Source organism: Mixophyes fleayi, chromosome 6, assembly GCF_038048845.1.
Source record: "Mixophyes fleayi isolate aMixFle1 chromosome 6, aMixFle1.hap1, whole genome shotgun sequence".
NCBI classification, from domain to species: domain Eukaryota; kingdom Metazoa; phylum Chordata; class Amphibia; order Anura; family Limnodynastidae; genus Mixophyes; species Mixophyes fleayi.
Window position 1 is genome coordinate 170,580,514 of NC_134407.1, and position 13,138 is coordinate 170,593,651.

The 13,138-nt window shown below is 40.6% G+C and overlaps 1 protein-coding gene across 5 annotated transcripts in view; it reads left to right on the forward strand.

Annotated features, from left to right (window-relative positions):
- The first annotated feature begins 2,905 nt into the window (after positions 1 to 2,905).
- The window catches only part of LOC142094742 (NXPE family member 4-like), a 48,981-nt gene continuing 38,748 nt past the window's right edge, over positions 2,906 to 13,138 (forward strand). The window contains exon 1 of one of the 5 annotated variants that reach the window (XM_075177177.1): positions 2,906 to 3,001. The gene's annotated coding sequence lies outside the window, so the exon portion shown is untranslated. The other 4 variants (XM_075177178.1, XM_075177176.1, XM_075177180.1 and 1 more) reach the window with 4 other exon arrangements.

Sequence of the window (13,138 nt, forward strand, 5' to 3'; positions counted from 1 at the left end):
TACATGAGGTTAAACCTACATGTTGCATATTGGTGCAGCAAGATTGCCAAGGTAAAAATTGATTTGTATGCTTTGTGATCCAGTCACACGGATTCAGAAGGTTATTGTCCTGTGTGAGGTTAAGAGGCTGATTGGGGAATATTATAAGTTTGCCTGAAGAAGTGGTTTTTTTTTGTAGACCAGAGGAAAATCTTATTGTGCGAGTTAGGGAATTCCATAGAGTGGGTGTTGGAGCATAGATGATTAGGGAGAGAAGGTGTTGGAGCATAGGTGAGAGATTGGTAGTATGCTTGTTGATGTTTTGCAATGTCCAGAGCATTTCAATAAGAGTGGTAGATAGAAGTATATGTGAAGAAATCATTAGAGGTACAAGATTTACACCAGTGACGTTCTGCTTTATGGGGAAGTTTTTGTAGATTTCGTGCTGCTTTAGTGTGTCACGGCTGACATCAAAGTCAATGTGAAGTATGGATATTTGCTGGAGACACTTGATCAAGAGTTGTTGCTAGGATATGGTGAAAATGAGGTACTTCCATATCAGGGGAGGAGAATGTAGACATTAGGGAGAGAAGGCGTTGGAGAGAGGTGGAAACCTGTTGAACATTAATAGTTTGTTGGAGTTAATATTTCTGTGGATATGAGGAGGCTTGATAAAGTTTGACAGCAGAGGGTTTAAAGTAGTGGGGGTGAGTGTGTAGCTGATAAGGTGATGATCGAGAGGGGGAAAGGAATGTTAAGAAAATCAGAAAATGAGCATAGTCTAGAGAAAAGAAAATCAAGGCAATGGCCACCCCGATTAGTAGAGGATTCAAGCCAATGGGAGAGGCCGAGGGAGGAGGTTAGAGAGAGGAGTTTGGTAGCAGCATTGGAACGTGGATAAGCAATTGGGATGTTGTGGGGATTTCAGAAGATAAGCAATGAGGGAGCCATGCAGAGAAATCCTCAAGAAATTGTTGGTGTGCTCCATGGGGCGATAGATCACAGCAACATGCATAGAAAATGGATTACAAATCCGAATAACATGTACTTCAAAATATGTGAACATAAGTGATGGCACATTTGGTAGAACTGTGAATGTGCACTGTGGGAATAGAAGTAATCCAACACCACCTCCTTGACTGCCTCCAGGTCTGGAGGTGTGGGTGAAATGGAGGCTGCAATGTGAAAAGGCTACAGTTGAGGCAGTGTCTGATTGTGTAAGCCATCTTTCAGTTATTGCCAGAAGGTTGTGGTTGTTTGAGAAGAAGAGGTTGTGTATGGTGGTAAGTTTATTACAAACAGAACGTGCATTCCAAAGGGCACATTTAAAGGACTTTGGATGAGAAGGGAGACAGGTGATGTGTTTGAGGCTTGCTGGATTTTGGTAGTGTTCTGGTATATGTGCATGGGAGGAGTGTGAGGGTCCAGGATTAGGTGATAGATACATCACCAGCTAATAGAAGCAGAGAGAGAGAGAGAGAGAGAGAGAAAGTTAGGAAAGAGGATTGTAAAATGTGTGAATTTTTATTCTCTGGGCGAGAGGAGGAGGCTGTTCCAGTTAGAGAAAATAAAGAGGACATAAGGTCATGAGTGTTAACTAGGTGTGAGCGGAGTATTGAAAGGGCAATGTGGATAAATGTTTGTTTTGCAGGAAGGGTGAAGGGTGATACAGTCCCAAAGATAATATATATATATATATATATATATATATATATATACACACACAAATACATAACTCACTCATTTTCTCCTGTGCCATTTCAGAACTGGCAGAGTGTAGGAAGGATTTATCTGCAGTGCTCTGCTCAATAAAATAGCGTTCACGGTGAAAGGGGGACATAGAAATAAATGTTGATGATAGAATCATGGGATTATTTCAAAGCAGAAGAGATCAGTCAGCTACAATAGTTCAATTAACTACATTGTATGAATGTAAAGTAGCTCATTGTGGCTAGTGATAAGATCCCACTTGGGGTCTCACCACTACTAGCCACACCAGGCTCTGACCCATCCAAGCAAAGCCGCAAACTATTTGATAGAAGTTGACAAGCAGCTTAGCCTGTCATTCGCAATGCAGAAAGAAGCAGGTACTCGTCGTACATGTGGTTTGTTTGTTTTTTGATCTCTTTGTCAATGGATTGAGAGCTGGAAGAGGACCACTCCTGGATTTATGCTAATACATGGGTAAAACATGTGTTGAATATATATATATATATTTTAAAAAAAGAACTTTGTCACGGTGTCGGTTTGCTTATTTCAGTTTATTTTTTTTAAACAGGTGCACTGCAGGTCCCTGCGGGCCCTGGATGCCAATGCATTCTTGCGCTTGTATTTCTACAAGTGCCAGTATGCTTTAGCAGGAAAAACAAATACATTTGCAATCTTTTTTTAGCCTACACGCAAACCACCAGGGCTATAAAAAAAAAGCTTTCTTTCTTTTAACACTGGGCTGTTTTCCCTAAGCTTGCATTTATTTTTCTGAACAATTCCCCTAGGGAATTCAGCCAAATGCTGAACCGGGGTAGGGCTGGTTGACGTTATGACATAGGGCTTTCCCTGTTACCGTGTCACCAGCCCAGACTAGTTTTTTCAACAGTTCATGTTCAGTGTCTGCAGGTACAAATCAAATACTGCAAACTCTAAAGTTTCCATGCAAAATGAGAAAGAGCTAGGAGGAGAATTTCACAGGGGCAGAACTCCTATAGGACAACTGACTCAGGAGGGAGTGGCATGGGTTTATATAGGAATCAGATTACAAATGTTATGGCAATAAATACTGTTTATTTCACTGAGATCAGGAACTGAAAAGTATCAGGCAAATGACAATACCAGAACCTGTTAAAATAGAAGCATTGCAATAAGTATCCACCCAGATCCACCCAGAATTTTATAAACATTTTACTTGTGCTCAAAATTCAGTGTTGAAGTTCAAAGTTTGCTTTGCGTAAAGTTTTGACATATCCGCAGTTCACTACTTTACCAGTCCTGGCTCGTATCTGTCACTGGCACACTACACCTAGAGGTAAGACAGAGGCAGTAAATTCACATGCAGTGAACCCCATACCTTCTTGAGGTGAACCTTAGTGAAAACTGGAGGTTCGTTAGACTCTGAGCCAGCACCAAACCAGGTTGGTGTTCAATAATCTAAAATTTGAATTGTAATACTATGCTGACAAATAAACAGAAGGCGATATACCAGAAATCCGTTGTAAGCATCATCTTGGAGGTGTGAAATATTTGGATAAATATACAATCTAGTACAATAACTTTTTTTATATTCAAAGTAATACAATTTCTTGCTCTTCTTATATGATATAAATTTTAATTAAAAAATACATGAAGTATATGAGTCAAAATAGCAGAATTCTAATTACTAAAGATTAGCTAAACTATTTTAAGGTTAAGATCTAACCTCTCCATTTGTTCAACAGAAAAAAATGCTCTGTGTCTACCATAACCAGGCAATTCCACTACAAATGCACCCTCTCTCACCAGTTAAATACAATTTTAATGCCTCTTCCTGCAAAAAAAAATATGTTTTTTTTGCATTTTGGCATAGCATGATGCTTAGCCCACGATTAGTTTTCATCTGTCTCATCTATCCAGCTCCTCCCATCCAAACAGGATGAATGCTGCAAAACTGTAGAGTCTATCATTTTCATATGCAAAATTTGTGTGTGTCATGCAGTTTTGAAACAATCCTTACCACCACTGTTAGAAACAAACTGTCAGTATGTGATGATGTGTAATGGTGTTTTCTCTGTGGCATACCTGGTGTCACGATACAGGATAACCTAAGGCTATGTACCCACTCCCACCGATGTGGAGTGTACCTGGAGTGACTTGGGAATAATTACCATCCCAATTCAGGACTTATAGGACACTTTAATCTGACCCAATACCAGGATGTGAGATATATTTTCATATCCAGGCAAATATCCAAATAAAGAATTTATGTTTAATTTAAACAAGAATTGTTCACCATCAGCGTTTTAACTCTTTTTTGAAAAAGTATTGAATAACTGTATACAATTGTAACTTCTTGTCCACTGTAGCGAGAGCATGAAGTCCTAAAACTTAGACTGTAAGCGTTCAATTTCTGTCACTGTGAATACCAGTTGCTCTTAAATTCCACAAAGTCCATATGGTGGTTTCGGCTCTCTCGTGATCAATGAGTATAATATAATTTACAGGCAATACAACAGTATCTCATGGCAACATTTAAGAACCATTGGGGTTGGGCTTAGTTTTTATTGAATATGTGTGGTACCACAGTCACATCTGAGTCCTGGTCAATGATCAGACCAATAATAATAGTTTTGTGTGAAGGTGAGGAAATAATTTCATATCAACATTCAAGCTGAGCTGGCAACTTTCTCTATTGAATAACCATTATTATTTTTATTTGGCTCCCCTTTTATGAGCAGAACAGCATGAAAGGGGACATACCTCATGACTGTCCCTGCAGTCGGATAAAGTCACGAAAGCTATGGACTGTTCCACCAATTTCTGAACTGATCTATTAAAAATGAGGACAGTTGGCATACTGTGAAAATTTATTCTACTTCTTGCAGCCTTGACTACCTTTTGCTGCTGGTGTCTTTAACTCAGTTGCTGCTTGTTTGAATCTTAGAATGTTGTGGCCCTGTTTTAAAAGGGAAAGCCACATTTCAGCTCCCCCAACTGACCACTACATTAAATGAATAGCACCCATGTTTAGTAATTAGGCCTCTTTCCTCCCCAGACAGCTACAATAAGTTAATAGCATGTACACTTTAAAATAGACCTATACCTCCCCAACCAGCCCTGACATTAAATGAATAACATAAAAAAATAGGCCTATTTCCCAGCACCAATCCTGACATCAAATTAATAGCATTCACTGTTATTAAAAAATGATATCTCCCCTCAGCCGGTACCACTATCAAATTATAAGCATTTACATTTAATGCAGAGACCCTGCATTGCATTAATAGCCCCTAAAATAAAGTAATAGCCACCACCAACTGCACATTACATTAATAGCCCCCACATAACATTAATTTCCCCACCAGCCCCCATTTAAAATTAAACCCCCACACCAGTTTCCATATTACATTAATCCCCCCATGCCAGCTCCCACATAACATTAACCACCAGACACACATCATTTCGATATAACTCTGTAGAATGATGTGGGAAATAGTGATGCAATAGTGAAGTCTCCGAGGAAAGTAAGGATAGAAAGTGACTGGAGGGTTGTGAGAGGGAAGAGGGCATGAGGAACAGATCAGGGGGATCATCCATGACACAGTAAGCTGGCTGGTCTTGGTGAGGGGCCAGCCACCAGGAAGCATAGTAATGACCAGCCCTATATTCATCTATGTTGAAAAATGGAGGAGGAAAGTACAATGTTTATTAGGTCCCCAAGGAGCAGCTAGCTGCACGATTATATGACTGGCCTGAGGCATATGCCATAGATTTCGAATAAAGAAATATTCTTAACAAGTAGAAACTAGATTCCATACGATATTAAACTACAAATACAATTTTTTTGTAATTTTTCAGCAGAACCTTATTCAGATATGTTGACTTGAACACTTGAGAAGTAATTTACAATGTGTAAACCTGACAAACCACAGTGCACAATCCTCTTGAGTGACATATGGGTCTCAATTTGCAGTGGTGCGCGACGTTTTGTGCTACAGTTCAAGGATTTGTCAGACAACATGGTGGCATTTGCACCTGACGACATGAGGGGTTGGGAGGAGTGAGGGCATTCATTGCTAATCATTAACTGTTCCTAGCTGTGTGTACCGGTATAAAAATAAATTTTTGCTTTGCAGAGTGAAATTATTAAAATGAGAAAGAAGGGGTAACAAGTGTTAAGGGTATTCCTTGCTATGCAGAAGGCCACACAGCCATTTCCACTGTGCCAAAAATGTTCATTTTTATATGGGGAATCGCAATTCACATATTCAATCTGATGAATCAGAAAATTTGTGTGATGTTTCATACATAGCTATTCATTATCACAAATCACAATATTCCACTGTCAGCATTCAGAACTAAAATCCCAAATAGAGTGGGGAGTAGGAGAGGTTTAGGAAGGTCTGTAGCATTATGATATGTGTCCTGCAATCTTTTCAATCAAACATCCCCTTTGCAAACCTGAGAAACTAAATCGGAAAAAATCTGACAGATCACAAAAAGTGCTAAATCTGTAAACTCATCTCTTCGCATTATGCATAATTCATGTTTATATGGTAAATGTTGTTTAAACAATTCATATTTCCTGGTTGTGTGTGAATATATTTTTTAAATAATGTATAATTCATTTTCATAGGTCAGTAAGGTTTAAATCATGTTTATGTTCTGCTTGTATGTTAATTTACTTTAAGCCATAAACATGGAGAACTGACCATGCCTAGCACATGTCTAGTTATACAACACAACTGCCATCTTGTTTGTACTTCACACCCTGCAAATTTTTAAACTAATAAACTTTCTGCCATTCTTTACAACTTTTGCTGGCGCCTAGATTGGATGTTTATTGAACTCTATTGCATGATATAACAATACCATACTTGCGGGAGGAGCAGTGTCAGACTGGAGCATGAAGGGTCCACAGGGGGAAAACAATGGTAGGAACCCACCAGAGGGGTGTGGCCAGTCACTAGAGAGGCGTAACCAAGTCAGAGTGTGGTAAGCCCACGAAGGACAGCTAGTACCATAGTGTAGTATGTAAAGAATACACTTGTCCTGCGCCTTAGATTGGGCAGGACAGTCAACAAAAATCGGGATTGTCCCACTAGAATCAGAACATTTGACAGACTATCCTGCTCTATCCTACCTGTTCTTGACACTTTCACCACCTGTGGCTGCTTTTTTTTTTTTAGTTGTGTCTTGTCTGGATCCTGGAATGTTGGGGGCCCTATTTGGAATAAAAATGGGTACATTTAGAAAATTCCAACCAGCCCCGGCGTTAAATCAATAGGACCCACGATTAATACGTAGGCCTTCCTCCAGCCCCAACATTTCTCTCCCTCCAAACAGCCCCAGCAATAAACTAATAGCATTTATGTATAGTAAATATACCTATTTCCCGCAGCCATCACCACCTTTAAATAATTCATATTCATATTTAATGAATAGACCTCATGCTCCTCAAATACAGCCCCACATTCAATTAATAGACCCCAATTTACCCCCATCTTAAATTAATAGTCCCCACTATAAAATTGAATTGCCCAACCATCACCCCACAAACAAAATAGCACCTATTAATTGGCCACCACCTACCTCACACACACACACACACACACTACATTGTCACAAGCCCCCTGTTCCATCACGCACACATTACTGTACCCCGTCATCACCATGCTGTGCCCCCTTATGATCACACTGCACCCTTCGTGCTGCTTTTGCTCCCCCCCCTTCCCCTGCTCCCCCCCTTCACCTGCCCCCCTTCATCACACTGTGCCATGCTGCTTTTGCTCCCTGCTTCTCCTGACCCCCCTTCATCACACTGTGCCATGCTGCTTTTGCTTCCCCCTTCTCCTGGACCCCCTTCATCAACCTGTGCCATGCTGCTTTTGCTTCCCCCTTCATGGCACTGTGCCAGCCTGCCCCCCCCCCTTTATCACACTGTGCCATCCTGCTGCCCCCTTCACTCTGTGTGTGAGGAAATGGGGTGCTACTGGACTGAGAACTTTGTATTCATCCCCCGCTTCTCATGGTTTAATGTACTTTTTAATCTTTGGCCCAGTCTAAGTATATACACCAGAGCATCGGTGTATTATGTGTATTATTATTTCATGTTATTATGTACCTTTTGCCCTTGCTATTACCTGCAATATTGTATGTAGTATAAATATAAAGAATATTGCAATACTGTGTGAAAATAACAGGACAGCTTGTGTTAGCTAATATAATTACTATTTGTCTCAAAGGTCCATTGTTATGAGGTGCAGCTTAGATTTGGTTCATAACTAGCTGGCAGCCCATGTTAATTAGCTAAGTCAACAGGTAATCTGAGAGGTAATGAGGTTAGAACGAAATGATATGCAATGTGCCTCCACAGTAATACATTGACTGAAATAGCATTGGGAAATGTATCAATATAAATGTTATTGTATCAAAATATATCACAGACTAAGATTGTGTAACACTGCTGATACAATGTGTCAAAAGTCTTATTTTTTCATGTAAGCGTACAGTGTCATTCCTTGATGTAATATTGTAACCCCATGTTTAGTGTATCCAGCCAAAAAAGCTAATTGTGTCAAGCCATTCCATTGTATAATCAAGATAACAGGGACTTTATGTCTAGCAGTTAAAGTGTTGACTGATAGACCCCTGCTGTAAGGGGGAGGTTTGAGACATTTGACCCTACTTCCTTTGTATACAGCAAAGAATATAGGGAGAGGAGAATGCCAGGGGAGCTATTCTAGCTTGGAGGATCCTGGTGTACAAGACATCAGCGAAAAGGACTCTGGGCCAGGCATCGTGGTGCTGCTGGAGGAAACCCTACCAGGACAGGGTCGGTGTGAACCAGTAACCCAGGCTGGGCGACACCATAAGTGTTTTACTAATCGGCAGTGGTAATATTACGGGAAGATAAGACTCTGAAAGAGAAAAGATTATTACTTTGGAGTGCTGACTGCAAGGTGCTGCTGGAGGATACATGCTACCATTTACCCTGTAAATTGTGAACATCTTGTGGTGTTGTGCTGTTGTAATAAAGTCTTATTTTGGATATATTCTGGTCTTCCCGAGTGAGTTGAATCCCATTGAGGGTAACTGCCATCCCAGCTAAGGGTGGTATCCTCACATGCTGCTCCCCCCCTTTCATCACTCTGTGCCATGCTGCCTTCCCTGCTTCATCACTCTGTGCCATGTTGCTTTCCATCCCCTTGCATCACTTTGTGCCATGCTGCTACCCCCACCCTTTCCGCATTCTGTCATGCTGCCCCCCCATTTCATCACTCTGTGCCATGCTGCTCTCACCCCCTTTCATCACTCTGTGTCATGCTGCTTCCCCCTTTCATCACTCTGCACCATTCTGCTCCCCCATCTTCATCACTGTGCCATGCTGTGCCATGCTGCCCCCCTCCTTCATCACACTGTGCTATCCTGCTCCTCACTTTACCCTGTGCCATGCTGCTCCCCCCTTTCATCACTCTGTGCCATGCTCTTTCCCTACCTTTCATCACTCTGTGCCATGCTGCTTCCCACCCCCTTTCATCACTCTGTGCCATGCTGTCCCCCCCTTAGTCACTCTGTGCCATCCTGCTTTCCTCCCCCCTTTCTTCATCACTATGCACCATCCTGCTTTCCTCCCCATGTCTCGGTTCCTTTTCTTACCTTCTTATTGGATTCTCTCTTCTCTTCTCTTTTCTTCTTGTCTTCTGTCTTCTTTCTTGCTTGCTCCGCTCTGCGCCGCTTCTCACTGAATCTTTGGCGTGACGTGATGACGTCATGCCAGACATTCTGTGAGAACAGAGCAGAGAGGAGGGGCGCCGGCACTGCGACCACGTGAGTATTTTTTTTTTTTTTTTTAAAGTACCCACTCCCCCCACCAACAAAGAGGGGGCCATCAGGCATCGGGCCCACCAGGGGATACCCTTTCTCCCCGGTGGGCCAGTCCGACCCTGGAGAGGAGTGATAATGTTATGAAAGCCTCATCCACTTCAGACTAAGGTGAATTGGGATCTGAGAGCGTGGTCTATTTTGCCAGGAGTCAAGGAGGATTCTCCAAAAGTCAGGAATCTCCCAGACATTCAGGTGAGTAAGCAAGAGGAATAATACTCTAGAATCTAGACATTATCAGGTGATTTATTACATTGTTCAAGAATACAAAGCTGCCTGTGGGGAAATAGGGGACATATTTCATGTCTTCTGGAGTTGCCCCGTGGTATGTGTTCTCTGGGCAGAGGTATATACTTTGGTAGCTAAGGTCATCCGAACTCCGATCCCTAATACTCCAGAAGTAGCAATTCTACACTTTTTTCCTTCACAGGTTTTATCGGGGGATCGGTATGTCATAGGCCACATTTTTATAGCCATCCGTGCAGTGATAGCCCAAGCATGGACATCAACTACGTTACCCTCTATAACTAAAATAATCTCTAAGGTCCAACTAAGCTGTGACATGGAAACAATGGGAGCACCATACACCTCTTCTGCCTCCTCTCCCCACATCAAATGGTTTGATTGGAATCGATATGTCTCCAAAACTTCAGTTTAATCCATGGCTTTGAGGCCCCCCCACAATCCGTCACAGTAATATCTGGAAGTGGATACCCAGGCTATGTATTCAATAATTTGTAATTTGTTATGATGTTGGGATTTGTTCATTTTTTGATGCTATTGATATGTATCGATTTGTACTGCCTCCCTCTCTCCTCACCTGCTTCCCCTACCCTCCCCCTCACCCCTTTTGTTCTTTAAAATGTGTATTTTTTCTTTTTTCTGTGTGTACCCTGTAATTAAAAGCTTTAATAAAAACCATTATTGAAAAAAAAAAAAAAAGAATACAAAGCTGCCAAACAAAACCATAACAATCAAGCAGTAATTAGCTTTTATCTGTCTAGTGCAGGTTAGACAGTGAAAGCCAATTTCTGTTCACTATGGATTCAGGGGTATTTTTGTAAACTGCATTGTTCACTGGAACAACCTTCCTAGAATTTCCATATTCTCACATTCCCTGACATGTAGTTTGTTCAGTGCATAAAAGTCCTTCTGATTCCATGTGGGAATTGTAAACAGTGAAAGTGTTAAATCTCTTTTCACTTACTTTGTAAATTATATGAATAAAACATTCAGAGGTATATACATTTAGTGTTGAAAAACAGGATTCTCCTGCACAACCAGAACATATGGGAGCACTTTAATTGTCCAATAAATGTTGTAAAGTTAAAGGTGTTGTATAAGAAACACCTCCCTTGCCACATTAATAAATAAGCTTACTGACATTACACACAGTCTCCACTGTTGATTTCATCCACATCAGAATCCAGTAGCTGAGACCAGTGTCTGTGGTAACCCATTACAATATAAGTGCAATTAATAGTGCTTTATACAAATTCATCTTACAAGTAAATTATTGAACGGCTTGTGAATACTTTTATTAAGGTAAGAGTGGCATTACAGAAATTCATGTGATTTGGTGTTGTGTATATCTGGTGTTAAGTGAAGTTGAATGTAGAATGAGGGCTCTTTGATTTAATCCATTTTTAGACATGTTTAAAATTACACAGTTGGGCCAAAAGTTTTGCTAACTATACTTACTACAGAGTCAGGGGCGTAGGAACAAAAATTTTCATGGGGGGGGGGGGGGGGGGGGGCAAAAGGCCAAGGACTATTTATTGTGTTTGTTATTTCATTTTACAACAGTTGTAACAGTGACTGTAGATATACAAAGACTCCCAATCCTATGTTAATTTTTGTCAGTGTTACAGGCAGTCAATAAGTTTGCTCCACATCATATTGTTTCTTTTGAGATTGAAACTTCTAATGAGAAATTATAAATATCATCATTACTCCTATATTGGATTTGGAAATTGAATATCTGTTGGAGGATTTCTGCACCTGATTGTTGCAAGTTCTGTCTTATATAATTTGCCATTTAATATCAAGACTTGTTATTAGGCAGTATGAGCTCATTTAAGGTGTTCTTTGGTTTATTTCAAATAACTTGGCAGCTGTTGTATAGCGGTATACTGATTATACATGTTGTGAATGTTTTTAACATGCTATTTATTAATCTTTTTATTTTATCAATAAAATTCTACCGTTCTGCATATGAAAAAATTATTTGGAAGCTCGAATTGATATAGTGTTGTTCATTTGTTTTATGTTAAAAAACATGTTAAAACATAGATTTAAATTTAGCGAAAATATTATTTTAAGGAAATATAGTCTATATTAAAAAAAGCACAAATTCATCAAGATCCACTTTTTCAAAATTTTAGAAAGGGAATAAAAACACCCTGGGGTAATTGTATTAAGCAGCGGATTCTGCAATTCTTCCCTTGAAAGCCATTGTCGTTTTAAATTTCCCCTCCTGTTGGTGAGTGCATACATACTGCAGAATTGGAAGGAGGTCATTCCATTATTTAACAAGATATTTAGTTCAGTTTAAAAATCAAATGAAATTATGTGACTTGCTTTGGAACGATAATTATTTTTCGTTGCGTGTACACACTAATACAATATAGGGCTGAACAGATGTTTATCTGGTGATTGGCTCGATAATCGCCACCCACCATGATGGTCACTCCCTGGATCTATTGGTTTCCCATCTCTGTGACATTTCCAACTGCTCCAATTCTATCTTCCCCCTCTCTGACCAAAATCTTCTTTCAATTACCCTCTATTTATCCCTTGTACCAACCTCTCCCACCCAAAGTCGCTCACATGCAGCATCCTATCAACAGCATTGACACCATCATCTTTGCGTCCTCTCTTGAACCCCTCCTCATTCCCATTTCTTTCCTAATGTGCTTCTTTTTACAAGTTGACACTCTCTGTTGCCCTTGATACTTCAGCCCCAGCCACCCCACTTCATCTCCGCCAATCTAAACCCCAACCCTGGCACTCTCCTCTTACTTGTCTCCTCCAAAAGTGTTTCGCTCCTCTGAACACCAGTGCAGGAAATCCCTCTCCATCACTGAATTCATCCTTTCCTCCAATGCCAAACAAACCTATTTCACATCCCTCATCTCCTCCCTGTACAATAAACCACAATGCTTCTTTGCTACCATTAATTCTCTACTGTGTGCCCCCTCGGCCACCACCGCTCTCAACTTTGCCACCTACTTCAAAGACAAAATTGACACTAACTACAATGATATCTGTTCTCACCAGATTCGCCTCCACCCACTCGTCCTCTCTATTGTGTAATCTGCCACTCTTGGCTCCAACCCTCCCGTAACATTACCTGAAATCCTCACTCTTTTCTCCTCCTCTTCTTCTACAAGTTCTTCCGCTTCCACTTGTCTTCAATCTTTCTCTCTTCTCATTTTCTTTTTGACTCTCTCCAGTAAGGCTTCCGTCCCCTTCACCCAACTGAAACTGCCCTCGCTAAACTATCAAACAACTTACTCTGAGCTAAGTTCAAAGATCATTTCACCCTTCTCGTAAACCTCAACCTTTCTGCTGCTTTTGACACCGT